The sequence below is a fragment of the Heloderma suspectum genome, chromosome 3 (genome assembly GCF_057233095.1).
Source record: "Heloderma suspectum isolate Gila_16-S chromosome 3, 16-S_ref, whole genome shotgun sequence".
Lineage (NCBI taxonomy): Eukaryota > Metazoa > Chordata > Lepidosauria > Squamata > Helodermatidae > Heloderma > Heloderma suspectum.
The window spans coordinates 228,034,050-228,048,498 of record NC_139460.1 but is presented as its reverse complement, the minus strand read 5'-3'; the positions used below and the strand labels follow the sequence as shown (position 1 = coordinate 228,048,498).

The 14,449-nt window shown below is 46.1% G+C and overlaps 1 long non-coding RNA gene across 1 annotated transcript in view; it reads left to right on the top strand.

Moving 5' to 3' along the window:
- The window catches only part of LOC146350859 (uncharacterized), a 47,343-nt gene that overhangs the window by 11,425 nt on the left and 21,469 nt on the right, over nucleotides 1-14,449 (top strand). The window contains exon 2 of the long non-coding RNA XR_014789431.1: nucleotides 1,800-1,878. This is a non-coding gene — a long non-coding RNA (uncharacterized LOC146350859). The remainder of the gene's footprint in view (nucleotides 1-1,799; nucleotides 1,879-14,449) is intronic.

Here is a 14,449-nt window from a genome sequence, read left to right as displayed (position 1 = left end):
TATGTCTGGCCCCTAAGCCACTGTTTTTCATTTGGGTCTGGTTGGTGGATCTTGGGGTTCTAGCAGGAAACCACAACAACGTAGATCCTGCAAGCCCTGGCCTATTTAGTGTGAGGATCGTGGATGAACTAGGTGCCAATAGAAATGTACAAATAACAACAGAACAATCTTAAGGCTGCAATCCTGTACCCACTCACCTGGAAGCAAGCACCATTGAACTCAATGGGACTTCTTTCTGAGCAGGCATGTATAGGATTGGGCTGTAACAACCATGTACATCATCATCGTCATCGTCATCATTAATGGCTGGTATCTTACAATGATGCTTCTGTGTTTCTGTCTTTACTGACGTAGCAGATTGTGGCTAAATACTAGAACCTCCATGGTCAGAGGAATTATACCAGGGGTGGGCAACTAGTGGTCCTGTAGATGTTTTGGCCTACCACTTCCATCAGCCCTAGACAGTATAGCAAAAGGTGAGGGATGCTGGGAGTTGTAGTCCAAAAGAACTGGAGAACCACAAGTTGTCTGCCCCCAAATTATACCCTTTAGTACTAGCTATGGAGGACAAACAGTGCAGGACGTCTGTTTTCTTCTTCATGGCCTGCTTGTGTGTCCCCTGGAGCACATGGCTGGCTCAGGGCTGGCCCTCCCAAGAAGCAGAGTGAATCCTCTGTTCGGGTAGACTGGGCGGCACACTGGAACAGCCCCCCACCTCCAATTGCTGGGGGGGGGGCTGTGAGCAGTGCTACTGCTGCTGCACTGGCCCTGCTCGCCTGAGGAATCAGGCAGGCAGCCCCTCTGGAGGGCCATGTGAGCTGCGTAAAGCAGCTGACGTGCCTCTCCAGAGAGGCTGCCCACCCGATCTCCCACTCTGGCCTCTCCGGAGAGCCACCCAGGCCCAAATGCCACTCTAGGAAGTCTCCAGGGCCACCTCACAGTGCTGCCCTTTGAGGAAGGACCCCTCAAAGCATGGCATTCAAGCCTGGGTGGCTCTCCGGAGAGGCCACCCACCCAACCTCTCATCCAAGGAGCGGGGGAGGGCAGCAGTAGTTGCAGCGGTAGCACACCTCCTCCTGCTTTAGGCCGTGGGGCATCTTGCACCTCCACTGGGCTGGTTACCGCCGGGACTAGACTGGATGCTGGACTAGACAGGCTGTTGGTCTGATCCAGAAGGGCTGTTAAGAACATTGAGGTTAAGATGCTCAACCTCTTACCCTCAAACCAGGATCCAAACTAGAGGTGTGTCCCCACCAGCAATTCACTCCAACCTGGCTGCGCCGCAAGGGCTCTGTGTTTCCACGATGTCGTGGCCATTCAGCACCAGCCCCACATTTTATTGTGGAAAAACCACTTCTCCTGAGACTGGTTATAGTCCGATTTTTCCAGCTTACTTTGGCTGCATTACTGACCTGTTTCCACAACTGCACTGGGTCTGGTATCATAGCCCTGCCCATGGGGCGTGTAGCCAGGCCTTTGTGGGTGCATCGCTCTGACACGGAATAATGGGCTCAAGTTACAGGAAGCCAGATTCCGACTGAACATCAGGAAAAACTTCCTGAGTGTCAGAGCAATACGGCAATGGAACCAATTACCTGGGGAGGTGGTGGGCTCTCCCACACTGGAGGCCTTCAAGACGAGGCTGGACAGCCATTTGTCAGGGATGCTCTGACTTGGATTCCTGCATTGAGCAGGGGGTTGGACTTGATGGCCTTGTAGGCCCCTTCCAACCCTACTATTCTATGATTCTATGATTCTATGACCTCAGTGACTCAACCCTTTCCCTCCCTGTTTTCCAGAAGTGTCATCGCTGTTTTGGAGCAGGATGCCGAGGGACCAACATTTAAAACATCATTGAAAATAAGTGCTAGAACACTAGTGAGTATAAGCCTGCTATCGGGGGCAAGCAAGTACTCCCATTACAGCCTGAAAATCAGGTTTATCTCAGGTTGCTTCCCCAGAACTACACATGGGAGGGTCCACGGTGAATATTCCTTTGTGTCGTTCGGACCAGGGAAATGATGCTGCAAGCATCATAGTCTAGTTTTCATATTACACACTAGGTCACTATCTCATTATCACACTATTGTGCAGGTCTTCGATCTATATGCACACCCTCTATGTCAGTATCTTCCAATAATTGTATGACTTAATGACTCAATCGCGAAATAGCACTAACATGCATTTGCACTAGTGCATGATAGCACATTTTCCGGAACAAGCCCCTTGACCTCAACAGGAGTCAGCAGAAATCCCTGGAGTAATGTGCTATCACGTGATAGCGCAAATGCCTATTAGTGCTATTTCACAATAGAGTGATAGAGTCCTAGCAACATACTGACGTGGAGGGTATGCATATTGATGGAAGACTTGCGCAATAGTGTGATAATGAGATAGTGACTTAGCATCTGCCTCCTAATGCAGTAGCCAGCTATTTAGAGGGAAAGGGGAAAAAATGGGTGGAATCGGGCATATGTCCAGGAAGTCAAGTCTACTCAGAAGTAACCCCCATTGTGGTCAATGAGGATTGTTCCCGAGATTGCCACTAAGAGGAGTAGAGCCTGGAGGGGGGAGCCTCTCTGATTGCTTCAGCAGCCCCTGCCAGTCTGATGACGTTCACTTCCAATCCCCCCACCCCACCTGGAAGTATGTTTCTGTCAGCGAAGGGGGAGGGGGTACTCTGAAAGAGGAGGTGGGAACATGGATGAGGTAATCATACCCAACCCAGACTCCACCCAGCCATCAAGAAAATAATTTGATTAAAGCTTAGTGGAAACAGCACAGAGCCCCAGGCTACAGTGATGATAAGTCAGGGCTTTAAGCACTGTGAAAACTGGAAAAGGAGCAGATGCGATTGGGGAAACATCGCAACCAAGATGCAAGCCAGGTGAAGCTGATAGTGTGGAAACACACCCTAGGTTAGTTGAGTTTTGGTCAATGGGACAAATTGGTCATGCCATCGATTTCAATAGGCACTAAGTTCAACTAAGGCTGCAATTCTAAACCAACTTACTTGGGAATAAGCCCTGCTGAAGTCAATGGGACTTACTTCTGAGTAGGCATGTACAGGATTCCACTTAGTCTGGATCCAGCTCATAAGTACCACCCTGGCCAGGCTACATTTTACTTCTGTATGATACCAGTAACCAAGATTTTACTGTATTTTTCCAATTCCAATATATAGTTTTCATCCAACATTAGCTAACTATAGTCAGGTGTGATTCTAGCTAATGCTGGATGCAAACTATCTAAAATCATTTTTCCCCATAGGTTTTAAAAAATTAAATCAATTAGAAAATTTGAAAAATAACAGTCTTTGCAAGCTGCCCTTAAAATAACAATGGTTCTCTCCCAAACTTACAAGAATCCAATGAATGCTACCATTTTCTTATTCTGACCTTTGTTTGAAGTGAAATTCTTTAGACAGAAACTTCAGCCTTCACCAGAAATCTAAATTGGGACCTTGGTGGGAGAGGAAAAGTTCATGTAGCATCAGTGTGTGTTACAGATAGCAAGCAGGCTGGTGGGGCTGGGGAATAGCAAGAGACAGAATTATCTTTTCACCCTCTTTGTGGGAGTAACGGGAAAACTAACCTTGGAAAATGGAGTGCATTTGAGTGAAAACACTGTGACATCATGGAAGAGTTATGGATACAGCAAAGCCAAGGGCCTGTAACAGATGGAGGTCACTTGCTTTGCATGCTACATCTCTATAGCTAATTGCTGGACTAGTAGGCTCCAAAGGCTGCTAAAATGTTTCTAGAAAAGAATGCCAGGCTGGTGAAGTACAGTGGCTAAAACAAGTGAGTTATGAAGCAGGACGTTCCTGGGCCAAATCCAGTGGTGTAGTGGTCAGTTTCGAAGTGCAGGCCCTCACTGTGACAATCCCCATAGCCACACTCCCCCAAAGAGGTAAAAAAATGCAGGCAGCTGCGTTGATGCATATTAACAAACCAGTTTTAGCGATTTTCATTTCCACCAGCAGCAGAGATTTGGTAAAGCTTAATTGCCCATTGATGACCAGCCCACTGCAAAATACTTCCCATTACAACAGGGAACAATATATTGTTGCTGGGGAAATTCATTCCGCCCCCCTGCCCCTTGAGGATTGCAGCTAAGCTCAGAGGGAACAGGGAACCCTGAGAGGAGTGGCAAATGATTTCATCTCTGCTAATCAAAAAGTCCTGGGGTGTCACCCTTGTGAGCCCTGACTCCAATAGACCACTGACCGAGGGAGTGAAAAGGTTATAATGGAAGCCTATGGGAACTAGTCTGCATCTTATTGTCTGCATGTGCAGGATGTAGGATTGTGGCCCTAGGATGTAGAAAGGAAATCTGTCATAAAAAGGTTGGTTTATTTTTAGTAACTGTTGCCACGGTCTCATTATGACACAATTGAGCATATTGGGTCATTCTGTAAATTAGGTGTAAAATAGAATAAAGCGGCATAGTGGAAGAAATGGGTAAGGTTAGTTGGGTGCGACAAATGCATTTAAAATAATTCTCAGAATGGCCAAACTACTGAGGAATGGGATCAACCGGATAATGAGGAAAGAGTGTCATTAGGAAAGTGGGATGAGAATTAAATTGCTTTTCAGCAATGGGTGCGCTCTGGAAACAATTTAATATTCTCGGTTGCAATTCCCACGTGACAGTCTCTTCACCTTATCTTGCTGGCCGTTTGCCTCCGGTTGGTAATTTGGAATAGACTGGATGTAAGATCTAAGATTAGAGACAAAGAAGAGTTTTGCCCCAATAATGAAAGCACTTTCTTTTCAGTCTTTTTGATCTATAATAAAGATGATGTAAGTGGAATGTGGTTACCTTCAGAGAGGTGGATGGACATTTCAGTTGCTGTTATTGAGTTTTCTATTCTTAGAGGGAACAGAAATGTGATGTTATTCCCTCCCACAAGTGTTACTGGTGTCCAGGGCCAAATTGGACATTATATGCAAACATGTCATTTTACTGGAAGCTATGTTTATGGAAAAGCAGCTGTGGGGTGGGATGATTTAGAGCAGGTAAATATTGGGGGCTCATGTACTCCAGTGGCTCCTGCCTACACAGTATATACTCTCCAAAATGCGGATTACCGGCGGTGTGAGGAAGAGTTATGGAGTGGTGCCTGGCTTCCTGCAGTGGTGCAGAAAGGAGCAACACTGCTGTAGCTCCCACACCACTGCAGTAATATAAGAACCTAGGACAAGTGGTGTGCGCAGGATCAGGGCTGGCAGCAAGGGTGGGCATGGTAGGGCACACGCTGAGGGCCCACACCAAGAAGGGGGGCCCTGACAACAACTCCCTGGGCCTGCTCCCGCTCTTCACTGTTGCAACCGGCTTGCAACTTCACCCACCTCTCGCTTCGGTCCAGCTAACAGTGGTGGTGTGAAGGAGAAGCAGATGCCACCACCTACTTGGTCATTTGCTGTCTGCCTGGCAAGCAAACAGATGGTAGCATTGATGAGGAAGAGGAGGAGCAGCAGCAGGTGACAATGTTGGTAAGAACGAAGGAGGCCCATTAGGGGTGTTCTGCCCAAGAGCTCTCAAAAACCTGGAACCGGCACTTAAGATCAGGCTGTCGAGCATGTTGGGTTCCAGGTTTAAGGAGGCGCTGAGCAAAATGCCCTCTGGTAGGTCCATTCTTCTGTTGGTTGACCATACTGGGCTGTAGGGAGGAGCTGTAGCTCAGTGGTACAGCTAGGGACGTACGGAGTGTGTAAAATCCGCTCTGTCTGTGTTTCAGGGATTGTCAGGTGCCTTTGGTTCCATTATCCACTCACAGACAGATGTGATTTTTCCCCCCCGTCATGAGGAAAAATATGCAAATCTTACAAAATGTAAGAGGTTTTGTAACAATTTACATAATTTACCTTAGTACATAACATTTACTGTATTTCCCCCCATTCCATTCCACTTTTTCTCAGCAGAAACTTGCATTTTTTCCTACGAATAAATATGCGTACATTTGGGGAAAGTAAAGAAATAAATAAATTTGAAAGCCCATGGACACTGTAAGCCCTGAGGGGGCCACTCTACAGCAGATTCTGCAGGTCAGGTTCTTAGAAATCCACGCTCATTTTAGTCTGTCTCAAATTTCTCCAGCGTCCTTAGGTCCCAGGTTCAATCCTGGCATCTCCAGATAAGGCTAGGAAAAAAATCAGGTTTGAAATCCTGGAGAGCTGCTGCCAGTCAGTGTCAACAATACTGGGCTAGATGGACCCAGGGTCTGACTCAGTATAAGGCAGCTTCCTACGTTTCTACCTAGCAGCTGTGGGCAGCACCACCACTCTGAGCAGTGCTGGGTGGCTGCATCTAACCACCATTTTAATTTCTCACAATGCCTCATTATGTAGAGGGGCATTGTGGGAAATTAAAATGGTGGCTAGGCCCAGCATCAGCAGTGGGCTCTACCAGGATGCCGGTGCCCTGACAGCTGCCCAAGGAAGGTGGGTGCTGATGTGACCCCTGCTGTTGGGACTAAAGGGTGTGACTGCACTAGCAGTCATATGACTTCAAGCCAAGGCTGCACACTCCTCCCTTTGCACACTAACCTGGGAGTAAGTCCTGTTGAATGGAATGGTGCTTACTTCTGAGGAAACATGTAATAGGATTGCATTGCTTGTATCGCCCTCATCTCCTGCTTGGAGGTTGCGAACAACTGATAGGATGTCAGGCTTCTGTGCATGAAAGTTAGTATCTTATTAGAAGCTAGCCACATCTAAGGCCTGCGGAGTAGATATTTTCCATCATTGTCCCTCCAGGGCTGTCATTACTCAGCCCTGTCTTTAAAAAGGAATCTTATGTGTATTATGTATTCATTTTCACTCACTGTCAGCCATCTTGGAAGCCAGTTGTGAGGGATATACACATTTTAAATTAATAATTGAAATTAACCATTCAAAAAGTACTAAACTTCCTGAAATGCCCTTCATTGTCCCAGAGCTCCTTCTTCAGTAGCTTGTATTTGGCAGGCAATGTTACATTTGTCCATCCCCCGGTCTAGTTCAAGTGTACGAAGTGGGGAGACCCCCTAACCTCCTTTGATCTGTCACATGCATGGCTTATCTTGAGAGAGGACTGCTATTTCATTGTGAGGTAGAGTTTCCACATCCTTCCTTTCAACTGAGAGATAGAAAAATATTCTTTCTTCAAACTTTTTATTTATTAATTTGTTACATTTACATCCTGCCTTTTCCTCCAAGGAGCCCAAGGTGGTGTACATGATCTTCTTCCTCTGTGTTTTATCCTCACAACAACCCTGTGAGGTAGGTTAGGTTGAGAGTCCGTGACTGGCCAAAAGTCACCTAGTGAGCTTTATGACCCAGTGGGCACTTGAACCTGGGTTTCCCTAGTTCCAGTCTTACACCCTAACCACTACACCACACTGGCTTTCTTTTAAAATGTTAAAGCCTGTACTGTTTAAAACAACAACAACAGCTTTTACTGGTAATCAGGGTGTGTCGGGTTGTGTGTGTGTACCAAATTTTCAGCTTATCATTATTAACTGATAAGTAACTTAAGAGTTTTGATATCCACAAGGGAATAAGACAGACCCAACTGTCTTAAATGTGAACAAATCCAAAAACAATTTTCTTCCTCTCTCTCTCTCTCTCTCTCTCTCTCTCTCTCTCACACACACACACACACACACACACACACACACTTGTTTTCATATATGAGTACTTGGCTGTCAGTAGACACGATCTGCACAGTGTTATTTACATTTATTTGATCTAAATCACCGCTCACCATCCCCAAAGTGGAAAACCGAGTATATGCTGTACCATTAGGCAGAGTGAGACCGTCACTTCAGGCAGTTGATTTGGGTGTCATGAAAGGACAGCCTATTTTCGATATTTATTTTATTATTATTGTGTATTATTGCCAGGTAGAGAGACAAGTGCTTGTAGATTTTCTCTAGGGCTGTGCAGGGACCCCCTGATCCGACCTGGAAGCCGCTTTGCAGCTCCTGAGGCGGGCCCAATCTGGCTCAGGCAGATTCGGGGGTCCCCCAACCTGCCTCAGCCCTGAACCTGAAGCGGGTTTCCTCCCACCAGTGCCCTCATGCAACCCCCCAGCTCCTTACCTGGGCGGACTCCTCCTCTGTCACCGCCACAGCCTTCTCCATTGCACCGCCTTCGCTGCCATCACCTTCACCACTGCTGCCCCCCGCTGCTGCTATCTTTGCCACCGTCTTTGCCGCCACCATCTCCTGAGGCCTGGACACGACTCGACTCTTCTTCCAGGGAGTCGCCATTTTAAAAATGGCAACCTCCTGGAAGTTCCAGGAAGTTGCCATTTTAAAAATGGCGACTCCCTACAAGAAAAATCATCACACATCCAGGCCTCAGGAGATGGCGGCGGCAAAAGCGGCGTGGCGGCAGAGGGCATGGCAGTGGTGCGGCAGCAGAGGCGGTGGTGTGGTGGCAGCGAGGAGGAGGCAGCTCAGGTAAGGACCTGGAGGTGCCAGCAAGGGGCTGGGCCAGGGGCTGAAGTGCACCGAGCCCCCTCTGCTTCACCTCAGAAGGGGCACAAAGTGGCCCGAAGCAGCCCACTTCGACTTGGGGTTTGGGTCTGGGGCTGAAGTGGTGCACAACCCTAATTTTCTCCCTTAGGTACTGAAATAACTTGACTGGCCTTTGGTACCTTGACTTGGGGAGCAGGGAGGTTTGCTACCCCACCTCAGGCAGCAAAATATCTTTTAAAGTGGCTCAAGCCTGTGTTTATTGCCTCCCTTTATATGCCCCCTTATATAGGGGAAGTGTGTGAAGATTGGTACCATAAATGAAAATTGCAAAGGCCACCGGTGTGGACACAATGTAAAGCTTTGGACACAATGTAAAGAACAGTCCTATGCTAACTGTTCCAGTTCGAGTATAATCCTTGGCATGTTTACTCAAACATCCGTTCCACTGAGGAATTTGAATTACTTCCAGGTAAGTGTATAGCCAGGAGTGAGCAGAAGGTAGATCTCCAGATGTTTTGGACTTCAACTCCCAGCATTCCTGACCATTGGCCATGCTGGCAGGGGCTTCTTGGAGTTGAAGTCCAAAACATCTGGAGATCTACCTTCTGCTCAACTCTGATGTATATGATTGCAGCCCGTATAGCTTTTTAGCATAGGCTGTACTGACAACATTGCAATAATGCAATGGCGCTGTTGGAAGAACAATTTACAGGTGCAGTGATCTGGGATTAGATTTTTAATCTGTTCAGATCCGAGACATCCAGTTTTTGGTTCATGATGGATCATCCTAAAAAGCACAAGTTGGCAAGCAGATTCTTGTTTCTTACCCAGTATCACTGCTGCTTTTTTGAAAACTCATCCCTCTACAACCAAATTATTTCTGTTTCAAACAGATGGGGAATGTAGCAATCTGAACAGATAAACCACCAAGCCTGTATATATTTGTCTCAGCTTGTTGTGCCTGGTGCTATCTGGCTGGGTACATTTGCACTATCTGTTTCCCAACAACTTCTGTAACAGCAGCAGCAACTTTTTGAGAAAAGACCCCCCACCCCAATCCTGCTTGTTCTAGGTCTGTCTTTAGGAGTGCGGTCATACTGGACTCCATTGTCCAGGACTGTGAAAACCTAGCTTGACAATATAATAGCGGTTGAGGGGCTCTCAGACAATCTACATTGATAGGAATCTGACAGTGAGGGTGATGGTAAAATTGGCTGTGTCCTTGGAAGAATCAGATTGCTTGATGAATCTCTTCGGTACATAAGAACATAAGGACAACCCTGCTGGATCTGACCAATTTTCTGTCTAGTCAAGCATCCTGTGGCCAACCACAGATGCCTCTGGGAAGCTCCCAAGGCATGGGTTGTCATTAGGTAACTGTAATGAATCAAATCCATGCTTCTAATGATGGAAGTCTCTTAATGAAAATGACAGGGCCAGTCCTACCATTAGGCAGAATGACGTGGTTCCTAGCAGATACTAGGAGACAGGGAGCAGCAATGAGGTGTTGGAGGGCAGAGCTGTGTGTGCCACATGGCTTGTCCTGCACCCCCCGAAGCTAAACTGCAGCCTTCAGGTGTAGTTCAGCATGCTGTTGTGTCACCAGAAGTAAGATCCAGCTGCCAATCTGGTTGGCTCATATACATGGACTGAGGGAGTGGGGAGGAGCACCATCTTGTCCTATTCCCCCAGGCAGCAAAATCTCTTTGGCCAACCATGGAAGTCTATCTTAACTGTGTTTAAGGCACAATCTGATGCATGTTTAGACAGAACAAGTCCTACAACTCCCCAGCATTAAAAACTTTTCAGAAGCAATTCCAAAACTGTTCCAACAGTTTTTGGAACTTGGCATTAGGGTCATGCTTTGTTTTTAATTAATTCTGATAGGGAAAACTTTTCTCTCTCTCAAGTTCTCCTGTTTGGGCGAGAGATGAATCAAATGGAATGGGCTGCTGGACAGCTTGAGAGGTGATGACCCTGAGGGAATAAAGGTCAAGAATGAAATTATTCCCTGGCAAGTGATACGTTTCTTCTCCATGAAGCAATATAAAGTTAGTCGGCAGATTAGTATTAGTAATTACTGCTGGAACTGCCACAGAAAATGTGGCTACATTGCAAATGTTTCTTGTATGCATGACATTTCAAGTCTGCTTTCCTTCTTTTATTGGTTGTTGTTGTTGCATTTTTATCTCACCCTTCCTCCACAGAACACAGTATGACATACATATCTCCTCCACTTGACCCTCACAAGGATCCTGTGAGGGAGAGGGACTGGTCCAAGATGATCAAGTTAGCTTCCTTGCTGAGTGAGGATTTGAACTTGGGTCTCCCTGCTCCTAGTCCAACACCTTAACCACTATACCACTGTGACTCTCTGCACATGCCGAAGGAATAGGCTGCTTTAATTCCTAACAGGCTTTGCAATCCCTTCGGCTGCAATCCTGCACACGGTGAAGCTGTGTGAATGTGAATGCCTTTGGTGGGTTTTAAGCAGCCTAACTGTGTGCACTCGGATCGCACCCATGGGAAATGGCCAATATGAAAGTGCCAGATAGTATTTTAAACTGTTATTTTAAACTGTCTATCCCACCTTTTAGCCCAAATAAAGGAGCTGACAACAATTTTTTTAAAAATCCCGTGACAATACACTAAGAACAAACAATAAGAAGTGGATAAAAAATGGTGTTGGATTATCCTGCCTTATTTGCTAAACTCTGATTTGTAGCTTTACTCAGTTAAGCTTTTATTGCTTAATTGTGATTTGTTTTTAATGATCGTAAACCATCTTACAGCTCTCTGAACAAGGGTGTAGTCCCATCTCATGACCGTGGTCCTATTACTATCAGTTTAATCTAACAAGGTTGTTGTGAGGATACCAGGGTAGGGGACTTGCATGCTGCCCTAAGCTCCTTGGAGGATGTGCACATAAACATATAATCATACCTGGGGATCAAATTAATCAAAAGGCAGGGTATATAATTACACATTTGTAGCACACTTGAATGGAAAAACAATTAATTTTTTCTCATTCACAAAAACGTTATTCCCTGCTCACCTGAAAACAATTATTGCTCAGCACTGGTAACCAGGCAAGTGGTTTTTTGCAAGCCTGGAAAATTATTAGATATAATTTCAGTAGACACAGTTGTGCTCATGGTAAATAAATATGGGCGTTATTCAGCAACTGTGAGTTTCAACATGTTCTACTGTAATCAATGAGTCAGAAGTACAATGTTAAATACGTCAGTCCAGGGCTGGCAGCGGACTCCAGTGAGTTGCCAATGGGCCCCTACCCCTGCCTCTTCCACCACTGCTGCTGCCCCTGAAGCCTCTTGCACACAGAGCTGCCACTGAAGCCCTTCACTCCCTTGTCCAGCCACCTGCTGCCAGGCCCACTCAACCAACCCCACATCCACCCACCCACCTACCCATCCATATTTTTTAAACACTGACATGGACAAAGAAGCCCCTTGCCCATCTGCCTACCCAGCCACCACTTTAGAAGGAGAGGAAGAGGAGGAGGGCTGCTGCTGCAGGAATGGGCCTTTTTGACCCTCTGAGCCTTCAGCAGTTGCTCACCTGTGCCGAACCCTGACACCGGGCCTGCTTAAGGCCCACTGCTTGTGATGCAACCTAAGGTCACGTCTTGTGTTATATAGGCAGAGATTGGTTGCTGGTCTCCTCTGGCTCCATCCTCTGGCATTTTGGAAAGATACAAATGTAAAAAACCCCTGGAAAAGGGGGTGGCCTCATGTGGGAAGAACCAGGCTAATGTCAGAGCCTGTCCATAATGTCCATAATGCCAATGCTGACTGGCAGCAGCTTTAGTATGGTTCTGCCCATAGGATGCTGTTCCTCCCATGTGGTTTCTGTGTTTTTGCAGATCAGTGTGCGATGCAGCCTCAAGGGGAGCAGCAAGCATGCCACCTCCATGACTCAAGAGTCAGCCTTTAGAATGACAAAGGACACTTTCAGAAATAACACACGATGCACTCCTGGATTGCATCACTCTACATGTTTGCACTTACATGTTTGCATATCCCCTCATGTCAAGAACTTGAAGCACGTGTAATGCTAACATGTTGGACAGAAGGGGTTCAGTGTTCCCCCAAATGCAGTCTTGACTTAAATACATTGCACATGTTATATAGGAATGATGGCTGGGCATCCGTAATGCTTCCAAACTTGAGACCTCTGTTCTCTGAGGAAAACTCTTCAACAGGAAAAGTCTTCCGTTTCTTTCTTGTGGATATACAGGGCTTCACCTTATGCCAAACAATTATTGCGCGTGTGCTACAACACTAGATGGCAGTACGAGCTAACTAAAATGGGTCTAGTAGTGACTCGTCTTACCTCCTCACTCTGCAGTCATAGGTGGAACCTTATTTACCATTATTTGAACTGTTATCTAACCAGACCAGGACAAGGACTTTGCAGATGACTTTGCTCTGAATTCTGGGGTTGTTGCTGTCCACCTAGTTAGAATTTAGCCTTGGCTTAAGGAAATACCTAATTAATTTTAGTAAAGCTTCTGAAAAATCAAGCTTATGGGTAAGGAAAATCATATCCATGTACGTTCAAATTGAACACAGCACTAGATATGGGATGTTTTGTAAATACATATGGGAATGCTTAGCCTACCAGCCTTCCCCAACCTGGCGCCCTCCAGATGTGTTGGACTACAATCCCCAGCATCCTCCAGCCAGCTGGGGATGCTGGGAATTGTAGTCTAGCACATCTGGAGGGTGCCAGGTTGGGGAAGGCTGGTAGGATAATTTATAGGCAGGGACCTGTCCTCTTGTATCCTGTCAATTGCCATAACAAATAATAATAAATAATAACTTGTTGCTAACTCAGTGGGATTTGTCTAGCAATAAGATGTTTATCCTTCCTTCAGGCAGCCAGGAATAAAGTCAAGGAGGAGACACCACAATAACACATTTGGAATTTTTTTTTTTTTTAAGATATGGCAACATCTGCTTAAGCCACATGACCTTAAAAAACAACTGAAGTCTAGATTTTGTCTGTCAAAAGGTTTGTTGTTGAAAAAAGAAGAAAGGTTGCCACTCCCTCCCGCCCCGCAGTCTGACACACAGAGATGTTGCAGGAGAAGCTTGCCTGTTATGGAGATAAGTGGTGGGGAAAAGGTTAATCTGCTAGATTTCTCTTGTGTCAGCTCCTATTAAAGGCACAGGTACAAGGTCAGGGGTAAACACACACATGCACACACACGTGCAGCAAGCCTAATTAAAAAACACACACTTCAGTCTCTCAAGTATATGCTGACCCAAGGCAAAGTTTTGTGCTGCAGTCAACTATCAGAATTCGTATGGCTTGCTTGATTCAGGCTCCGAAGACCAGTAAAGAGGATATGTGAGATGACAGAGAGGTGACAGGGATACCCACAGCTTCCATGGACAGCCACCCCACACATAGCTGGAACAGGCTTTCCTTACATAATCCATCAGGTAGAAACTGCTAAAGATTTGCTCATCCTTTACCACTCCTTTTCCTCCAGAACCTACTGTGGAAGGAAGCAGAACAGATAGGAATAAGGGTCTTCTATGGGACTGTTGTAAGGTAGGGTCAGAGGTGTAAGCTCCATATAGATGGCATTGACCTAATAATAGTTTGCCTCCAGTTGGCCTGCTTTCTTAGTGCTCGTTTATCCATAATCACTTCTTTCCAGTGTTTTAATAGTAAACGTTGAACCAACTTGACATTTACGGATGGGGTGCCAGGTAACATATAAATGGACCTTAGCATCACCTGGATCAGCAGTGGAAGTACATGGAGTTGTCAGTAAGAATCTGTTTCTATCAGAGTCATTCATTTGTTTTTATACTGCTCCTCAGCCAAAAAGGCTCCCAGAGCAGCATGCAAACAACTAGTTAAACAATCTAAAATGACATGACAGACAGAGATAGGTGGGGGGGGGGATAACATAGTCTCAGTACAGCTGGTAGAATGGCCCCACTTCCC